Raw genomic sequence first — 18,935 nt, 5'->3', positions numbered from 1 at the left:
AGCGTGCCAAACGGTTATAAGAATTCACTTAAAACTTAAAAACGTAGAGAATTGGAAAAAGGTCTCCACGGGGGCTAATGTGTTCTATGTGCATGTCAGGATACTAGGGAGATGCATCTTCGCTTGAGGGCGACGTGGCTCACCGTGACTTAAAGAGGGGTGGCAGGAGGAGGGTACCGGCGGGGGCAGAGTACCCGGCATCGCTTCTCGGCCTTTTGGCTAAGATCAAGTGTAGTATCTGTTCTTATCAGTTTAATATCTGATACGTCCTCTATCCGAGGACATTATATTAAATGGATTTTTGGAGCTGGGAGATGGAATAGGAGCTTGCTCCGTCCACTCCACGCATCGACCCGGTATTGCAGTACTTCCGGGAACGGTGCACCCCCCTCGGGGGAAACAACTCGTGGTACAAACAGTAGGCTTCTGTGGTTTCTTCGACTGCGCGCAGGTTTGCTCTGGTCTACTTGGGTTTCCCACTCTTCCTGCGGCTTGTCTTCTTCGGCCTTGGGGCGGGCCCTGCTGCCTGCGCTCACTTTTCTTCTTCTCGCCTGCAGTGGGGCTGCTAGTAGCAGGGTTGGGTAGGTGTAGGTAGTCAAAGTACTCACGGCCTAGGCGTCTCTCATGCATTCGTTCAACGAGTATACCAAATGCCACGTGGGCGTGGAGTACTCTCCTAGGTGCTGTGCGCTAGAGCAGCGGAATGACTACCACCGGGGTGAGTCTGTGAGTGTGCCTGTCTGTGTCCATGTGGGTGTCTATATGCCTGTGCATCCATTTCTGCTACGGGGTGATTATGGGCGTCTACAATTATTTGGCAGCTGGGAGGAAAGGGGGCACGGGGGCACGGGGGCACGGGGGCACGGGGGGACCGTTCACCTCACAGGCCAGGCAACGGAAATTGAGGGAATACGCGTTACAGCGCTCGGCCCGGGCGGCCGGCACGGGCGAGGGCTCGGACAACGCCTGCGATCCGGCTTTCTGTGCTGCAGGGTGAAACGACCGATGGGGGGGGGGGGGGGGTCCGGGGGTCCGCGCTTTACGTCCTCGATACCTTCTAAGCTTTTCTGAGGTCAAATACATGACACCCTGCGTCCTCCGTCCCCCTCCCCGCCGCCCAACTAAACTGAAGTCCTTTTAGGAAGGAGGACGGGAGAGGTAGGTGCCGACTGGGTAGCCGGCAGTCTTTGCCACAGAGGGGCACTTGGAGGGGTGGGCGGGTGGAGGAGCTTAACGCTTTGCCTTGGCCTTGACTCCCGGAGCACCCCCAGCAGTCACCTCACTCCTCTCTGGTGTTCCGCCACCCCTGGCCAGATTTTTCCCCACCTTCCCACCGGTTCCGGCCTAGCAGCCTCCTAATGGGCCATCGTTTGTTTATTCACTCAAACGTTGACCGAGCGCCTGCTACGTACGCCCGGCACTGGTCTAGTGCTGGGATCTAGAGATAAGTACTGATGATGCCCCCGCCCTCAGTGACCTCTGATTTCCGCGAGGGAGACAAAGGATTGTCCCAAAGAGTGGTCAGTGGGGTACTTGTACTTGAAATACACAGGTGAGGGAGAAGGGAAGGGAAAGGATGGGCGGAGCCCAGGATATGGGTCATTCACAGACGCGCCGACAGACGACGGTGCTGGAGTTGGCGAGAACCCCTCCAGCTGCCCGCCAGGGTCTTCCCCCATGACACGCCCCCTCCCCCTCCCAGACCTTCCGCTCCCCTGACTCACAATGAGCCCCTCATCCGACAGCGAGCCAAATTGCACACGGTACAGTCGAGGCGTTTCTGGCGACTGTCTTGAGACTTGCCTACCGACTTGTTTTCCTCCGGGAAAACGCTCTGCCCACGGCCCCTTTCTACAGGCCTCTCTTGCCGCCCAGCCCGACTCCCCCTTAGGTTCTGTCCTTTCGGTTCGTACCAAAGAGGAACTGGACCTCCCAGCTGAGGTTCAGAGGCGCCAGCCACCGGGTGGAAGAGTCGGCCCGCCGTAGCCACGCCTCCCGGTGGGCGGGCATGCAAATTAAATGGCGGTTTACCCGAGAAGGACGGTGCAACAACAGATAAAGAAATTTCTCTTTAAATGATAGAGAATCGAAAAATCGGCACAGAGTTTACTATCTGGTGATGCTATGGTGCTGCCAAAGAAGCAAAGGAAGTGAGGCGTGGACTGCCGGTGACCTAGCTCACCATGAGTTAAGTAGGGGTGGCAGGAGGAGGGTGCCGGCGGGGCAGAGCACTCAGCATCGCTTCTCGGCCTTTTGGCTAAGATCAAGTGTAGTATCTGTTCTTATCAGTTTAATATCTGATACGTCCTCTATCCGAGGACAATATATTAAATGGATTTTTGGAGCTGGGAGATGGAATAGGAGCTTGCTCCGTCCACTCCACGCATCGACCCGGTATTGCAGTACTTCCGGGAACGGTGCACCCCCCTCGGGGGCAAGAACTGGTTGTCTGAAGTGCAGAAACTGGGCTGTTGTCTTGGGTTTGCTTATTAACAGGGAGTAGTGGTCGCTGTTGTCTTCGCGCCCGCCGGGGTGGGGAACAGGTAGTGTGTGTGGAGTTTGGCATCCTGCTTTTTTTGCAGCCATTTGCCTAAGTCTTGGGGAAGTCTGCCCCAACTCGACCTCACAGTAGTCTGCTTGATTTGGGGAGCTCTGGCTCCCTGTAGCTGGGCGGCTGGAGAGCTAAGGAGCCGCATGGGAGGAGAGTAGAGGGGGAATTGAAGTTGACTTGAGGGGCGGGAAGGTGGCGGAGGTACGTATGTATCTTTCCACCCCTAACTCCCCCGCTCCCGCCCGGCCTTCCCGCCCTGTCTCTTTCTGCCCTTTACTGGGGGCTCGTGGTGAGCACTGAAACACCACTGCTTGGGCCCCCGCCAGCGTAAGGTCCGCCGGCTGCGGGACAAGTGCCCCGGGGACTGGGGCTCTTGGCCTGGGTTGTGGTGGGGTGCCAGCTGTAGTCCCATTCAGCGATCTGCCACAGGTGGAGGACAGCTGCGGGGCACGGCCTGGGTCTTGTCTAGGGCCATCAAGCAGTCGCGGTCGGCGCCATGAGCCTGCTGACCTGTGTGCAGCCACCAGGACCAGTCTCGTCACACCCTATCCCAGGTAGAAGCAGGTAACCCGGCTGCTCGTGTCAACGAGTGCGGGCTGCCTGACGTTGGGCCTCTGGTTTAGATGAGTGAGGTCCATCCGGTCCCTCCGGGTAGCCCTGACCTTGCTCTGCCACACCCCTACAGTCCAGGACAATGAGGTCCCACCAGTTGATAGGGAAGGAGAAGCCGTTCCTCCAGATCGACGGCAGCGTTGAGCCACCTTGGCTGCATGCGTCAGCATCTCCTGGTGACCCATTGAGATCGTGGTGGTGACCCAGCACCACCACACAGCACCAGGACTCCAGTCGCCGGGACTGGGCCAAAGCTGGCGCACCTCAGAGCTCTCCAGGGGCCTTGGCGCTCTCCACAGTGTCCAGTGAAGACGCTGCCACCTCGGGGCTGCTTAGTCTGGGCCCACGCCAGTCTTCAATCCGCTCCTGCAAATCGAGGCGTGAGTCGGCTTATGATCACACCGCACTGGCTTCGTGTTAACACACTGTGGGCACTCAGTGAACAGTGTGGACAGAGGACAACAGAGTCCCCGGTTCAGTCGCAGACGGGAGGCCACTCAGTCCGGAGGGGAGGCCTTTGGGCCCATGTGGACCTATGTTGAGGGCAAGTCCCCCTGCCTTCCTGCTTGTGTTGCCCCTCTGCAGTACCACGTGCACCCCCCTGCCCACCAAGTTTGTTAGGGATATCGAGACCGATGGCCGCACACGCACCAAGAGGGTATGAAAGGTGTGTAACCCAGCACCGGGCTTTCCGGAGGCGGGGGCAGATTTGAAAGTGGCCTGAGAGCCAGGAGCGGAGCCCGGGCTGGTGTCTTCGGGGTGGCGAGCAGAGGTCCTGGAGCAAGGCGCCCTCCGCAGCTGGCCCAGCTGTAGGGCGGGAGGGGAACAGGAAGAGGAAGAGGAAGAGGGGAGGCTGCAAAGCTGTCAGCAAACATCCCCGAGAAGTCAGACTCTCATCACACGCAGCGAGCTTTCTCCTCTATGAAACGGGGAAATGGGAAGGCGCTTTCCTCAGCCGCGGTACCTCTCTGTGACCCTGCCTTCCACGATGGACAGTGAACAAACTCCACTGGATCAGAATCTGATGGCTGAGTAGCCCAGTCTTGAACCACAGGCAGTGGGGAGGGTGGAGTCTGTCGGGTAGGCCACGCCTCCTGGGGGCAAAAAGGCGGGGCATGCAGATCGGGAATGGCTGTTCTGCGCTGGAATGGGGGATCTGCCAGGGATGTACATAGGATTTCTGGTTAAAAATGTAGAGTGCAAAAAATCCGCACTAGAGTCTGGTGACATCCACAGTACTGTGGGCCGCGCGAAGAAATCAGACCCGGAGTAAGGGTTAGGGTTCTCACCGTGACTTGAATATGCGGGACACGAGGAGGGTGCCGGCGGGGGCAGAGCACTCAGCATCGCTTCTCGGCCTTTTGGCTAAGATCAAGTGTAGTATCTGTTCTTATCAGTTTAATATCTGATACGTCCTCTATCCGAGGACAATATATTAAATGGATTTTTGGAGCTGGGAGATGGAATAGGGGCTTGCTCCGTCCACTCCACGCATCGACCCGGTATTGCAGTACTTCCGGGAACGGTGCACCCCCCTCGGGGGAGCAAGTTGCTGTCAAACATCAGGCATCTGGTGGGGTTAAGCAGTGTTTTCTCGAGCTCAGTGCTGGGGAGTCTTGTCCAGTAAGTACCTCCTCCCTGCCTAGGCTGTGGGGTGCGTCTGACTTAGCTCCGGCCTCAGCAGGGAAGGGAAAGGGGGTGACTTGTAGAATCACACGTCTGGTCTGTGTCAGCAAACACTTGTTCCAGAGCCCTTACCACAAGCATTATGAGTACTATAGGCTCTCGGCCTAACGTGAGCTTTTGAAGGTCAGCAGGAGTCATTACTTAACGCTGTTTTACAACAGCCAAATTATTCTGACGACATGCACGAACCTCGAGGGCACCGCGCTAAGTGAAATGCCCCAGACAGAGAAGAGAAGAGATGCTACGGTCCACCCCTCATCTTCAAGCTCTAGGAGTCTTGGAAAGCCTCACAGGAAATTTCTTCTGGGACCCGGCTGGGTCCCTGCCTGGGTCCCTGTTGTTGCAGCATGATTCCCAAGCTGTTGAGTGTTCTTGGTCAGGTACATACAAGAAGTATACAATCAATCAACCATTGTCTAAATAAGCAACAATGAAGCAATGTTTACCCACTGTTAATATGCAGCTGTAAGGGAAATTGGAAAATGACTTTTTATTCCCAGTGGAACATGCAAAATGTACACCAAGTTGTATCACTAACAAAGAATTGGCAGTCACTGAAAAACATGATTCACACATATGAAGACCTCAATCTACGTAGGCCTTGTTATAAAACATGATTCACACGTATGAAGACTTCAATCTGCCTAGGCCTCAATCTGCATAGGTCTTGTTATAATATCACAACCTCTAGTCAGTGGTTTCGCTGTAGTTCTCCACTGAGCACACGTCAGAAATTCTGTCAACTGTTCCTATCAAATGTAATAAAATAATAGGAACTTCTTAACTGGCTTGATAGCAGTGTGATGCGGTCTCCCCCAATGTCATATGCTGATGAGAATAAAAATGCCGATAGATGGATGTGCCGTGCCTTCTCACACAACCAAGTTTAGAGACAACTAAATATTAGCAACAGAAAACACAGCCAGAACACAGAAAATTGAACTTTTCAGAAGTCCGTTAACAACAAATTCTTCAGCCTGACCAGTAAGGGGCAAAAGCAGCGGCTGGTGAACCGGGGTTGCACAGGAAAACTCTGTCAGACGGACTCAGGCGCGCGGAATTCAGGCGCAGGGTTGAACTTAGTGAGCGACTGAGCGAGCAACCAGGTGAGTGACCACGGGGGAGACAGCGGGGGAGCGGGGCTGCATGTTGACTGTGGTCTCGCATTTGTGCGCCGGTGGACAGGCGAGGGAGTGGGCGGTTGGACCGGGCCGGCGGGTCTCTGCGGCAAGCGGCAGTGGAGGGCGCCGCCATTTCTCTGCTCTGACCCCACCTCCACATATAGCGTCATAACCCAGCGACTCTGAGTGGCCCGGCTCAGGTAAACCACCTAAGCCGCTGCTCCTCACCCAGCGGCGTGAAACAGCAGAGGGGACCGCCATTTCCCAGCTCTGACCACGCCCCCACATACAGCGTCACAACCCAGCGACCTGGGAGTCCAAGGCGCCGCTTCTCACACTTAAAGGGCACGAACGGACCAAAAATGGCTCAAGAAGATCTCAAAGCCCCAGAGCCTATAGACCTAAGCGATGATGAAATAACAAAACTCTCAGACGCAAAGTTTAAAACACTGGTGATCAGGATCCTCACAGAACTGGTTGATTATAGCCACAAATTAGACAAATATATGAAGGCGAAACTAATTGAAATGAATGGAATTGCACAGGACACCAATAGCAATGAAAAGGAAACTGGGACTCAAATCAATGGAGTGGACCAGAAGAAAGCAAATAATGGCCAAAAAGAAAAGAGTCAGGAAGCAAGAATTCAAAGAAATGAGGAGAGTCTTAGGAACCTCCAGGACATCTTTAAACGCTCCAACATCCAAATTATAGGGGTACCAGAAGGGGGAAAGGCACAGCCACCAGTGGAAAACTTCTTTGAACAAATAATAAAGGAGAATTTCCCCAGTCTGGCAAAGGAAATAGACTTCCAGGAAATCCAGGAAGCTCAGAGAGTGCCAAAGAAGTTGGACCCAAGAAGGAACACACCAAGGCACATCATCATTACATTAGCCAAAATTAAAATGAAGGAGAGAATCCTAGAAGCAGCAAGAGCTAAGGGGACAGTCACCTACAAAGGAGTTCCCATCATACTGTCAGCTGATTTCTCAAAAGAGACCTTACAGGCAAGAAGGGGCTGGAAAGAGGTATTCCAAGTCATGAAATCCAAAGACCTACAACCAAGATTGCTCTATCCAGCAAAACTTTCATTTAGAATGGAAGGACAGATAAAGTGCTTCTCAGATAAGATCAAATTCAAGGAGTTCATCATCACCAAGCCCTTATTATATGAAATGTTAAAGGGACTTATCTAAGAAAAAGAAGTTAAAGAAACATGAACAGTGAAAGGACAACAAACTCACAGTTATTAACAACCACACCTAAAACGAAAGCAAACTAAAAGGACAGCTAGATCAGGAGTGGAAACATAGAAATGAAGATCTCAAGGAGGGTTAGCAACAGGGGAATGGGAGGAGAAGGGGGGAGAAGGTACAGAAAATAAGTAGCATAGACAGTAGGTAGAAAATAGCTAGGGGGAGAGCAAGAATAGTATGGGAAATATGGAATCTAAAGAACTTGAGACACATGGTCATAAACTAAAGGGGGGGTAATGGTGGGGATGGGGGGGTAGGGTGGAGGGGAATGAAAGGGGGAATAGAACAACTGTAACAGCATAATCAATAAAAAAAAATTAAAAAAAATGCCCAACATGAGATCTACTTGGGGAAGAAAGTGACCAGTCCCTCAAAGGAGATAGGTCCTGAACACCTTATTCCCTGCGTTTTTATTGAATTCAGCTCACACCGAGATACATGGAATGCACACAAAACTCATCAACCTGTGTCCAAAAAGCTTTAGTCATGAAAAACTGACATCATTTACAGATAATTGAAGAAACACAGGGATTGTCTCTGGTCAGTGTGTGCTTTAGCTCAAGTGTTTTGTTTCTTAGCAACAAGGCAGAGCAAACCTCAAAGTAAACAATGTATATTCTTCCTTCGGCCAGATTCCCCCCCAGAGCCATCTGTTGGAGTACAAGGTAATAGCTGCCTCTGGCATAGTTGCCAGGCTGAGCCAGAAGGGGAGAGCAAAGCAGCCAAGAGACTAGGAGACTTTACAGAAAGACTGAGGACTTGGGCTATGACAAAGCCAATGGATGAGGGTCTTTCTGCCACTTCTCTGAAGACCCTTACGTCCTTTCCTGATGGTCTGTCATGACTGTGCCTGTCTTAGGTTGCCTTATCCCCCAGGGTCTTACCTGTCATTGGCTGACCAGTCATCCACCCAGCCAAGCAGGGGAAAGTGAATGAGGCAGGGGCAGTGCTCCTCCTGGCAGCCCGGGCCTCAGAGCCGTTATGTTTTGCCTCCTTAGTAACACATGGCCCAAGGCCTTTTCATTCAGCCCTAGCTGTGGAACAAAGGTGACAGTCCCTGAAACCAGGCAGGACGGCTCCCAACAGCAGTGGAGAGTTGTTTTAAGAATGCTGATTACTGCCAATTTTGAAGTAAAACCCCCAGCCCTGGCTTATATGGCTCAAAGGACCAAGTGCTGGCACGTGCCTGGGCCATGTCTCCTGGTTGGTGCCTAGCAGAAGGTAACCAATGGTGTATATTTTGCACATTGATGTTTCTCTCCCTCTGTTTCCTTCCCTTCCCCTCTCTCTGAACATAAATATCAAGAGTAAGTAATTTCAATGTATAAAACGGCTTTGTGTATAGAGATTCTCTTCCAGGCTATCAGAAATGTTTTACTAAATACTGACAGAATGTTACATAGCCACTAAATAGTAGTTAGGAAAACATTATAGTTTGAACTTAATTGTAGGTGCATATAGGAAATTATTTTTGAAAAATGTATGAAAAATAACTTAGAAACAGGAATGATGACTAATCCCACACTTGGGACTATGGAATTTCTAGAGAGAGAGGAAGGAAAAGGGAAACATCAATGTGTGGTTGCCTCTCACATGGACCCACTGGGGGGCTAGGATGCAACCCAGGGAATTGAACCAGCAACACCACCAGTCAGGGTGGCACTATGGATTTTTTAAAACTTAAGTAGGAACTTAATTTTGGCTACTTGCCAAAATAGCACCATGAAGAATCTGAGCATACAAAATGGGTTATGCTCTTTGGTTTATTTTTAAATGTACTTTTTTTTTTTTTTTTTTTTTAGATTTTATTTATTTATCTTTAGAGGGGAAGGGAAGGAGAGAGGGAGAGAAAGTGGGGGGGGATTGTTGGTTAGGCATGTCTCACTAGTAAAGAGGGGGTAATGATAAAAATTCTATTTATTTTTAGAGAGAGGTTAAGGGCGGAGAGGGAGAGAAACATGGTGTGTGGTTGCCTCTTGGTCATCCCCAACTGGGGATTGAACCAGTGACCCCTTGGTTCACAGGCACAGACTCAATGCACTGATATATCAGGATGATGCTCTACCCAACACCCGGCCAGGGCCAGTTACCTTTTTTTTTTTAAACGTGTGGTTTTTAAATGTTTGATAGTGCATTACCTCTACTTGCCACATCTCATTAGGCTACTCTGTGTGGTAACAGTTTCTCAAACTTTTGCGTTTTGACCTTGCCAGTATTGAGGAATACTAAAGACATTTCATAGGATGTTTTTATTTTACAATTTATCTCTTTTTAGAGAGCCGAAGTGAGGAAGAGAAACATCAATGGGAGGTTGCTTCTCATGCGCCCCCTACTGGGCAGGTACCCAGACTGGGGGTTAACTAAAAGGTCCCTGAGCCCCAACCAGGGCAGGATGTTTTTAATTTTGGATCTGTCTCATGTTTTCCACATGGTTATGATGAAATTATGAGTATTTAGGAGGACGCTTACAGAGGTGAGGTAACATTCTCAACACAAAAAAAGCCATGTATTAAAAAATCAGTCTGGCCTAGTTAGCTCAGTTGTCAAACGAACACAGATCACACAGAATTTTCATGCTGCGACAACAGGGTTACCCGGCCGGGTCCCAGAAGAAATTTCCTGTGAGGCTTTCCAAGACTCCTAGAGCTTGAAGATGAGGGGTGGACCGTAGCATCTCTTCTCTTCTCTGTCTGGGGCATTTCACTTAGCGCGGTGCCCTCGAGGTTCGTGCATGTCGTCAGAATAATTTGGCTGTTGTAAAACAGCGTTAAGTAATGACTCCTGCCGACCTTCAAAAGCTCACGTTAGGCCGAGAGCCTATAGTACTCATAATGCTTGTGGTAAGGGCTCTGGAACAAGTGTTTGCTGACACAGACCAGACGTGTGATTCTACAAGTCACCCCCTTTCCCTTCCCTGCTGAGGCCGGAGCTAAGTCAGATGCACCCCACAGCCTAGGCAGGGAGGAGGTACTTACTGGACAAGACTCCCCAGCACTGAGCTCGAGAAAACACTGCTTAACCCCACCAGATGCCTGATGTTTGACAGCAACTTGCTCCCCCGAGGGGGGGGGTGCACCGTTCCCGGAAGCACTGCAATACCGGGTCGATGCGTGGAGTGGACGGAGCAAGCCCCTATTCCATCTCCCAGCTCCAAAAATCCATTTAATATATTGTCCTCGGATAGAGGACGTATCAGATATTAAACTGATAAGAACAGATACTACACTTGATCTTAGCCAAAAGGCCGAGAAGCGATGCTGAGTGCTCTGCCCCCGCCGGCACCCTCCTCGTGTCCCGCATATTCAAGTCACGGTGAGAACCCTAACCCTTACTCCGGGTCTGATTTCTTCGCGCGGCCCACAGTACTGTGGATGTCACCAGACTCTAGTGCGGATTTTTTGCACTCTACATTTTTAACCAGAAATCCTATGTACATCCCTGGCAGATCCCCCATTCCAGCGCAGAACAGCCATTCCCGATCTGCATGCCCCGCCTTTTTGCCCCCAGGAGGCGTGGCCTACCCGACAGACTCCACCCTCCCCACTGCCTGTGGTTCAAGACTGGGCTACTCAGCTATCAGATTCTGATCCAGTGGAGTTTGTTCACTGTCCATCGTGGAAGGCAGGGTCACAGAGAGGTACCGCGGCTGAGGAAAGCGCCTTCCCATTTCCCCGTTTCATAGAGGAGAAAGCTCGCTGCGTGTGATGAGAGTCTGACTTCTCGGGGATGTTTGCTGACAGCTTTGCAGCCTCCCCTCTTCCTCTTCCTCTTCCTGTTCCCCTCCCGCCCTACAGCTGGGCCAGCTGCGGAGGGCGCCTTGCTCCAGGACCTCTGCTCGCCACCCCGAAGACACCAGCCCGGGCTCCGCTCCTGGCTCTCAGGCCACTTTCAAATCTGCCCCCGCCTCCGGAAAGCCCGGTGCTGGGTTACACACCTTTCATACCCTCTTGGTGCGTGTGCGGCCATCGGTCTCGATATCCCTAACAAACTTGGTGGGCAGGGGGGTGCACGTGGTACTGCAGAGGGGCAACACAAGCAGGAAGGCAGGGGGACTTGCCCTCAACATAGGTCCACATGGGCCCAAAGGCCTCCCCTCCGGACTGAGTGGCCTCCCGTCTGCGACTGAACCGGGGACTCTGTTGTCCTCTGTCCACACTGTTCACTGAGTGCCCACAGTGTGTTAACACGAAGCCAGTGCGGTGTGATCATAAGCCGACTCACGCCTCGATTTGCAGGAGCGGATTGAAGACTGGCGTGGGCCCAGACTAAGCAGCCCCGAGGTGGCAGCGTCTTCACTGGACACTGTGGAGAGAGCGCCAAGGCCCCTGGAGAGCTCTGAGGTGCGCCAGCTTTGGCCCAGTCCCGGCTACTGGAGTCCTGGTGCTGTGTGGTGGTGCTGGGTCACCACCACGATCTCAATGGGTCACCAGGAGATGCTGACGCATGCAGCCAAGGTGGCTCAACGCTGCCGTCGATCTGGAGGAACGGCTTCTCCTTCCCTATCAACTGGTGGGACCTCATTGTCCTGGACTGTAGGGGTGTGGCAGAGCAAGGTCAGGGCTACCCGGAGGGACCGGATGGACCTCACTCATCTAAACCAGAGGCCCAACGTCAGGCAGCCCGCACTCGTTGACACGAGCAGCCGGGTTACCTGCTTCTACCTGGGATAGGGTGTGACGAGACTGGTCCTGGTGGCTGCACACAGGTCAGCAGGCTCATGGCGCCGACCGCGACTGCTTGATGGCCCTAGACAAGACCCAGGCCGTGCCCCGCAGCTGTCCTCCACCTGTGGCAGATCGCTGAATGGGACTACAGCTGGCACCCCACCACAACCCAGGCCAAGAGCCCCAGTCCCCGGGGCACTTGTCCCGCAGCCGGCGGACCTTACGCTGGCGGGGGCCCAAGCAGTGGTGTTTCAGTGCTCACCACGAGCCCCCAGTAAAGGGCAGAAAGAGACAGGGCGGGAAGGCCGGGCGGGAGCGGGGGAGTTAGGGGTGGAAAGATACATACGTACCTCCGCCACCTTCCCGCCCCTCAAGTCAACTTCAATTCCCCCCTCTACTCTCCTCCCATGCGGCTCCTTAGCTCTCCAGCCGCCCAGCTACAGGGAGCCAGAGCTCCCCAAATCAAGCAGACTACTGTGAGGTCGAGTTGGGGCAGACTTCCCCAAGACTTAGGCAAATGGCTGCAAAAAAAGCAGGATGCCAAACTCCACACACACTACCTGTTCCCCACCCCGGCGGGCGCGAAGACAACAGCGACCACTACTCCCTGTTAATAAGCAAACCCAAGACAACAGCCCAGTTTCTGCACTTCAGACAACCAGTTCTTGCCCCCCGAGGGGGGTGCACCGTTCCCGGAAGTACTGCAATACCGGGTCGATGCGTGGAGTGGACGGAGCAAGCTCCTATTCCATCTCCCAGCTCCAAAAATCCATTTAATATATTGTCCTCGGATAGAGGACGTATCAGATATTAAACTGATAAGAACAGATACTACACTTGATCTTAGCCAAAAGGCCGAGAAGCGATGCTGAGTGCTCTGCCCCCGCCGGCACCCTCCTCCTGCCACCCCTACTTAACTCATGGTGAGCTAGGTCACCGGCAGTCCACGCCTCACTTCCTTTGCTTCTTTGGCAGCACCATAGCATCACCAGATAGTAAACTCTGTGCCGATTTTTCGATTCTCTATCATTTAAAGAGAAATTTCTTTATCTGTTGTTGCACCGTCCTTCTCGGGTAAACCGCCATTTAATTTGCATGCCCGCCCACCGGGAGGCGTGGCTACGGCGGGCCGACTCTTCCACCCGGTGGCTGGCGCCTCTGAACCTCAGCTGGGAGGTCCAGTTCCTCTTTGGTACGAACCGAAAGGACAGAACCTAAGGGGAGTCGGGCTGGGCGGCAAGAGAGGCCTGTAGAAAGGGGCCGTGGGCAGAGCGTTTTCCCGGAGGAAAACAAGTCGGTAGGCAAGTCTCAAGACAGTCGCCAGAAACGCCTCGACTGTACCGTGTGCAATTTGGCTCGCTGTCGGATGAGGGGCTCATTGTGAGTCAGGGGAGCGGAAGGTCTGGGAGGGGGAGGGGGCGTGTCATGGGGGAAGACCCTGGCGGGCAGCTGGAGGGGTTCTCGCCAACTCCAGCACCGTCGTCTGTCGGCGCGTCTGTGAATGACCCATATCCTGGGCTCCGCCCATCCTTTCCCTTCCCTTCTCCCTCACCTGTGTATTTCAAGTACAAGTACCCCACTGACCACTCTTTGGGACAATCCTTTGTCTCCCTCGCGGAAATCAGAGGTCACTGAGGGCGGGGGCATCATCAGTACTTATCTCTAGATCCCAGCACTAGACCAGTGCCGGGCGTACGTAGCAGGCGCTCGGTCAACGTTTGAGTGAATAAACAAACGATGGCCCGTTAGGAGGCTGCTAGGCCGGAACCGGTGGGAAGGTGGGGAAAAATCTGGCCAGGGGTGGCGGAACACCAGAGAGGAGTGAGGTGACTGCTGGGGGTGCTCCGGGAGTCAAGGCCAAGGCAAAGCGTTAAGCTCCTCCACCCGCCCACCCCTCCAAGTGCCCCTCTGTGGCAAAGACTGCCGGCTACCCAGTCGGCACCTACCTCTCCCGTCCTCCTTCCTAAAAGGACTTCAGTTTAGTTGGGCGGGGGGGAGGGGGACGGGGGACGCAGGGTGTCATGTATTTGACCTCAGAAAAGCTAGAAGGTATCGAGGACGTAAAGCGCGGACCCCCCTAACCCCCCCCCCCCCCCATCGGTCGTTTCACCCTGCAGCACAGAAAGCCGGATCGCAGGCGTTGTCCGAGCCCTCGCCCGTGCCGGCCGCCCGGGCCGAGCGCTGTAACGCGTATTCCCTCAATTTCCGTTGCCTGGCCTGTGAGGTGAACGGTCCCCCCGTGCCCCCCGCCCCCCGTGCCCCCCGTGCCCCCTTTCCTCCCAGCTGCCAAATAATTGTAGACGCCCATAATCACCCCCGTAGCAGAAATGGATGCACAGGCATATAGACACCCACATGGACACAGACAGGCACACTCACAGACTCACCCCGGTGGTAGTCATTCCGCTGCTCTAGCGCACAGCACCTAGGAGAGTACTCCACGCCCACGTGGCATTTGGTATACTCGTTGAACGAATGCATGAGAGACGCCTAGCCCGTGAGTACTTTGACTACCTACACCTACCCAACCCTGCTACTGGCAGCCCCACTGCAGGCGAGAAGAAGAAAAGTGAGCGCAGGCAGCAGGGCCCGCCCCAAGGCCGAAGAAGACAAGCCGCAGGAAGAGTGGGAAACCCAAGTAGACCAGAGCAAACCTGCGCGCAGTCGAAGAAACCACAGAAGCCTACTGTTTGTACCACGAGTTGTTTCCCCCGAGGGGGTGCACCGTTCCCGGAAGTACTGCAATACCGGGTCGATGCGTGGAGTGGACGGAGCAAGCTCCTATTCCATCTCCCAGCTCCAAAAATCCATTTAATATAATGTCCTCGGATAGAGGACGTATCAGATATTAAACTGATAAGAACAGATACTACACTTGATCTTAGCCAAAAGGCCGAGAAGCGATGCCGAGTACTCTGCCCCCGCCGGTACCCTCCTCCTGCCACCCCTCTTTAAGTCACGGTGAGCCACGTCGCCCTCAAGCGAAGATGCATCTCCCTAGTATCCTGACATGCACATAGAACACATTAGCCCCCGTGGAGACCTTTTTCCAATTCTCTACGTTTTTAAGTTTTAAGTGAATTCTTATAACCGTTTGGCACGCTGGCTAAACTGCCAGCGCGTGCTGATTTGCATGCCCCGCCTTTCCCGTGCGGGTCGATCTCCTCCCTCCCCCCCCCCCCCCCCCGCCTCCGGACGACCACTGTGCGCATGAGCGGAAACTGGGCTGTGGCCCAGCTCTTCCTTGGTACCAGCTCCCGCGAAATGACTGGGCCCAGGCGATTGCCGCGCCTGCGATCCGAGCGGTCGGTGGACGGTGGACGGGAGTGGGAGCAGAGAGGTCCTAGTTCCGAAGGAAGCCGGCAGGTCGTCGCTGTGAAGACCAGAGGGTTCCCTGGGGCTGGCTCGCTCCAGGGAGCCCAGGCCTGTGCGGCTTCGCCGGGCAGGGGCTGCAGAGAGAAAAGTTAACGCCGGAGATCCGGCCCTGCGAGGGCTGACTCCCTCCCCGGTCGTCGGGACGCCCTGCTCTGTCGGCTGGGCGCTTGGGCAAAACTCCGTCACCTCCCGAGCCTTGGTGTCCCCAGCTGAGAAGTGGGAACACTACTTCTCAGCCGCCTACCTCGTGGGAGAGAGAACGTACATGGAGTTCACGAGGCCGCCTTGGCTTGTTTACTCGTCTGGAATGTGGGTCCCTGTGTCTGACGAGGTTCCAGGGAAGTGTCAGGGTCGTGGCTGTGACACTGAAACAGCGGAGCCTGTATTGTGTCCCATTGTCCATAGGTAATACAATAGGAAACACTTGTCCTTTGGGCCAGGCTTTGCGCTGAGTGCTTCCCTCGTGTGTCAGACTCGCAAAGTGGACCCACAGATGGAGTAGTCGCGACCCAGAGGCCAAGCGACTTGCCCAAAACCACACGGCCGCTTAGTGGGAGAGGCAGAATCCGCCCATGAAGCCCACAGCATGGGGCACCGAGACAGAGAGACAGAGAGAAATATGTGACTGTGCGTCCAGCTCCCTAGGAGAGGCGAGTGTCGCTGAGCCCCAGCCCCCTCTGGTGTGGCGTGGCGGCTGGCTGAGAGCGTAGACTTACTTGCAAGACCTGGGCCCTCACCCCTGTGAACCTCAACAGCCCTGTGACCCAGTACTCGCCTCGGCCTCCTCGCTTAACCCTCTGCCTCCCGCAGGTCGTCTGTAAACTGGAGAGAACCAGCGGAGAAATTAGTAGGTGTCTTTACTAGGAAAAGTGGGACTTGGCCGGCACACGCCATACCCCCGTGAGGACCGAACACAGGGAAATCCCGCGGGCCCGTGCAGCTAGGAAAGGAGGGCGTGCAGTCCCGCGGTCGCTCTCCCCTCCGCCACCCAGGGTCCCCCTTCTCCGCCACGTGGCACCTGACTTTTTTTTATACATTTACTCGTTCGTTGCCTCTTAGCCTAATGGTGTGTGGGCTCCGGAGCGGGGACCCTCGTCTCTTTTGTCCACGTGTCTATCCTCGGTGCCGAGGACAGTGCCCGGCGTATACGCGATGCTCGGGTGGCTTCTCGTGGGCTGACCATCACCTGCTCTTTCCTTCACGGGAACGGAGAGTCCCTACCCGCTGCCCTTTGACTCGTTGGTCTGTTTTGCATCCCATCTCTGTCGTACGGGGTGGGTGGGTGTCCTGGCCTAGTAGTTCGGTGCGGGTCTGACTTGCGCTGTTTTCTGGACGGCTACGCCAGTTGGCCCAGCGTCTGTAGGGGGTGGCCCGTCTCTCCCCCCCGTTTCAGATGCCGCCTCTGTCATAGAAAGATGCCATGCCTGCCTCAGTGTGTATGTGCGGATAGGTGTATCTTTAGACCTATTTCTGGGCTTTTCTTTAAAAAAAAAAAATCTCCCGATATCCTGGCCTTGAAAAAATGTTTCGGTTTCAACCGGTTCTTCGGTTCGCGCCTGCTCGGTGCCTGCCACTGCGTGCGTCCTGAGATCACACAGGTGAACGTGACCTTGTCTCTCTGGTCTGCAAGGGGCCTGTGCCGTGCTCCTTCATTCCTCTTCTGGCTGCCACGCAACCGCATCCCCTGCTCACAAGGCTGCTGGGGAAGCCTCTGCCCAGCGGGACAACCAACGTCTGTCTGCCCTTGCCCGCCCTCGCCAAGGCCCACAGTTCCAGGCGCTCCTCAGTGTTCTGGCTGGAGCACCAGAGGGCTGCTGGCGGATGTGCCAGTGGAGGAGAATGGCCTCTTCCGGTCTAGACCCCACTGGACATGTTTTTTCTGACCTGCAGCTGCCCTGCCTCCACACTTTCACCCTGGGACAGCTCCATTATGTCCATGTTGTCACAACGGCTTTCGCAAGGAGTCGAAGATACCTTATGGGAGAGAGATTCCATATTACCCCCCAACCTTCTCTTCCTTCTCTCTGATACTTCCCTCTCCTCAATGCTCTCACTCTCTCCTCTGCCCCAGTTACAAAACAAAAGCACTCACTTTAAAACTATACACTTCTGCCCTGGCTGGTATAGCCTGAGCTATGGATGGATTGAGCTCCGGCTGTGAATCAAATGGTTGCCGGCTCGATTCCCGGTCAGGGTACATGCCTGGGTTGCAGGTCAGGTCCCCAGTAGGTAGGGGGCATGCAAGAGGCAACCACACATTGATGTTTCTCTCCCTCTCTTTCTCCCTCCCTGCCCCTCTCTCTAAAAATAAATTTAAAAAATAAAAGTGTACACTTCTACGACTAGCACCAGAACTAGGTCAGTCTGTCTGACTGTGCAGTGGGGAGCAACAGCCAGCAAAGATAGGGGTACATATGCTTAGCATTTTTAAGATTTTATTTATTTTTGCAGAAAAAAGGAGGGAGAAAGAAAGAGAAACTCTGATCAGTTGCCTTTCCCACACCCCCAGCTGGGGACCTGGCCCACAACCCAGGCATGTGCCCTGACCAGTAACTGAACCAGCGACCTGGAGGTTTGGGGGAGGACACCCGACTCACTGAACCGTACCAGTCAGGGCATAGGGCCTGTTTCACCTTAAGACAATTTCAAAGTGGGACATTTTGCCACAGCCTTGCTGCTCAAAACGTGGTATTGACCAGCAGCACTGGTGTCACCTGGGAGCATGTCAAAAATGCAGAGCTGGCCCGGCCAGTTAGCTCAGCTGGTCAGAGCATCATCCTGACGCACCGAGGTTGCCTGTGGGTTCCCAGTAAGCGCACAGACAGGAAGCAACCAGTGAATGTGTGAATAAGTGAAACAACAAACTGATGTCTCTCTCTCAGTTGAAAAAACAAAACACCCCAGCAAAACCATGGCCCTCAGACCTACTGAGTCAGAATCTGATTTTTTTAAAATATTTTTTAAAGATTTGTTTATCTTTAGAGGGGAAGGGAAGGAGAGAGGGAGAGAATCACCAATGTGTGGTTGCCTTGATGCATCCCCTGCAGGGAACCGGCCTGCAGGGAACCGGCCTACAGCCCAGGCATGTGCCCTGACTGGGAATCAAACCGCGATTGTCTGGTTCACAGGCCTGTGCTCAATCCACTGAGCTACACCAGCCAGGGCTCAGAATCTGACTTTAACACACTCTCCTAGAGCGCCTGTGCATATACACTCAAATTGGAGAAGTGTTCTGCTCCAGACTTGATGGCTGACAGAGGGAGTCTGAAGGGGAAGCAGCAAAACTGTTTTTCAGGATCTCAATTCCCACTATATGGCATCAATAACCGGAACCCAATTTCTCGCCACTCTTTTCTCAGTCTCATCTTCTAAGTCTCCGTGCGGTCTGCAAAGCACTTTCTAGAATCTCCTGGTGGTGAGAGACAGAGAAAAGGAAGGGCCCATTCATTACATGTGAGCTAAATTGTTGTTCTTTTTGTGAGTAGGAGGCTCCAAGAACTATGGGATGGAGGAGAGCTGTGGATGGGGTGATAAAAAAACACAGAGAAAACTAGGTTGCCAAGGGTTATAGATTGCCTTCCCTTTAATGTTTCTTGAGCCATGAGCAAAGAATGGATTCTTTTTTTTATAGATTTTATTTATTGCCCTGGCTGGTGTGGCTCAGTAGATT

At 53.7% G+C, this 18,935-nt stretch overlaps 6 non-coding genes across 6 annotated transcripts; 3 read left to right on the top strand and 3 right to left on the bottom strand.

Moving 5' to 3' along the window:
* The first annotated feature begins 199 nt into the window (after positions 1–199).
* Positions 200–390, top strand: LOC128626795 (U2 spliceosomal RNA). The gene has a single exon (XR_008390859.1). It is a non-coding gene; the product is annotated as a U2 spliceosomal RNA (small nuclear RNA).
* Positions 391–2,237: 1,847 nt separating this feature from the next.
* On the top strand, positions 2,238–2,428 carry LOC128626794 (U2 spliceosomal RNA). Its single transcript, XR_008390858.1, has one exon. It is a non-coding gene; the product is annotated as a U2 spliceosomal RNA (small nuclear RNA).
* A 2,080-nt stretch (positions 2,429–4,508) lies between these two features.
* LOC128626792 (U2 spliceosomal RNA) lies at positions 4,509–4,699 on the top strand. The gene has a single exon (XR_008390854.1). It is a non-coding gene; the product is annotated as a U2 spliceosomal RNA (small nuclear RNA).
* A 5,592-nt stretch (positions 4,700–10,291) lies between these two features.
* LOC128626793 (U2 spliceosomal RNA) lies at positions 10,292–10,482 on the bottom strand. Its single transcript, XR_008390855.1, has one exon. It is a non-coding gene; the product is annotated as a U2 spliceosomal RNA (small nuclear RNA).
* A 2,084-nt stretch (positions 10,483–12,566) lies between these two features.
* Positions 12,567–12,757, bottom strand: LOC119057676 (U2 spliceosomal RNA). Its single transcript, XR_008390857.1, has one exon. It is a non-coding gene; the product is annotated as a U2 spliceosomal RNA (small nuclear RNA).
* Positions 12,758–14,604: 1,847 nt separating this feature from the next.
* LOC119059913 (U2 spliceosomal RNA) lies at positions 14,605–14,795 on the bottom strand. Its single transcript, XR_008390856.1, has one exon. It is a non-coding gene; the product is annotated as a U2 spliceosomal RNA (small nuclear RNA).
* Positions 14,796–18,935: the final 4,140 nt, after the last annotated feature.

Source organism: Artibeus jamaicensis, unplaced genomic scaffold (genome assembly GCF_021234435.1).
Source record: "Artibeus jamaicensis isolate MK-2021 breed Jamaican fruit bat unplaced genomic scaffold, CSHL_Jam_final contig_2259, whole genome shotgun sequence".
NCBI classification, from domain to species: domain Eukaryota; kingdom Metazoa; phylum Chordata; class Mammalia; order Chiroptera; family Phyllostomidae; genus Artibeus; species Artibeus jamaicensis.
The sequence above is the reverse complement of the archived record's forward strand: the minus strand, read 5'-3'. Positions and strand labels throughout refer to the sequence as shown.